Below are 1,047 nucleotides of genomic sequence, written 5' to 3' on the forward strand. Positions count from 1 at the left end.
GCGCGTCCCGCGCGCCCCCTTATAGCCTCGGCCGGGCGCGATGAGCTCACTGTCCCTGCTCGCCATTGGGCACGAGTGACGTTGCTCATTTGCATGGCGGGGCGGGGCTAAGTCACTGACGCCCCCCTCAACCCCCACCGAGTGCCGTTGTCCGGGTGACGCGCGGTAAACGGCACAACAGCGCGTTGCCTTATGGGTTGACGTCATGGGGGCTAGCAGAGCGCCCGGCCCGGTCACTCCGCCCCAGGAGTGCTGTGTACGACCAATGCCCCCAGTGCCGCCTCCCGCCAAGGCACGTTCCGGGTGGCGTGATGGGCCCGGCCACCCGGCGCCCGCCCGCCCCGAGGCCCGGCTCCGCCCCGCGTCCGCGCGTGGGGCCCCGGCCGGGCGGGGGCGGTGCCGACCTCCGGAGACCGGAGGGGGATGGGGTTCCGGATGGATAAATAACTCCCTGTCGCCTCCCGCTCCACTGTGCCGACTGTGCCTTCCTTAGCGCACCTCTGTCCAGGCTTTGTGCGGACCTGAGGGAGCTGTGCCGGGTGGCTCGCCGGGGGCGTGGGCCAGGTCTGTCTCCACGTCACCGCCACCCCCACCCCAGTCCCCGGTGGTGTGTTTGCCCCAGGAAGACGGGGGAGGGGAGAGGAGGTTTCAGCCAGAAGTTGCTGGAAATGCTTTGATCCTGCTACTCTTCACTGGGTGGGGTCTAAAGCGCGGGAGTCCGACTTCCTGACTTTACAGACGGGAAATTAAGACTCTGCGAGGTGGAGTGACCTGCCCTCGGGGCCAGAGCTGTGACCAGGCCTGAGCTCTTATCCATCTGGTAGAACCCGGGCGTCCGTGCCCCTGGGCAGCCGCCTACGTTTTATCTCTGCGTCTGCCAGGGCCTCCTGTGGGTACCCCCGTGACTCCCGGACTGGGTTGTTAAGGCAGGAATCCAAACTGGTAATTATTACCTGTTTATTACTGTTATCACGACTGTCAGGTCAGGCTTAATGGACCTCCATAAAGGCTGGCTGGCGATGGGATATGAGGGAGGTGAGAGGGGCC

This window comes from Mesoplodon bidens (genome assembly GCF_964165515.1).
Source record: "Mesoplodon bidens genome assembly, chromosome: 4".
NCBI lineage: Eukaryota > Metazoa > Chordata > Mammalia > Artiodactyla > Ziphiidae > Mesoplodon > Mesoplodon bidens.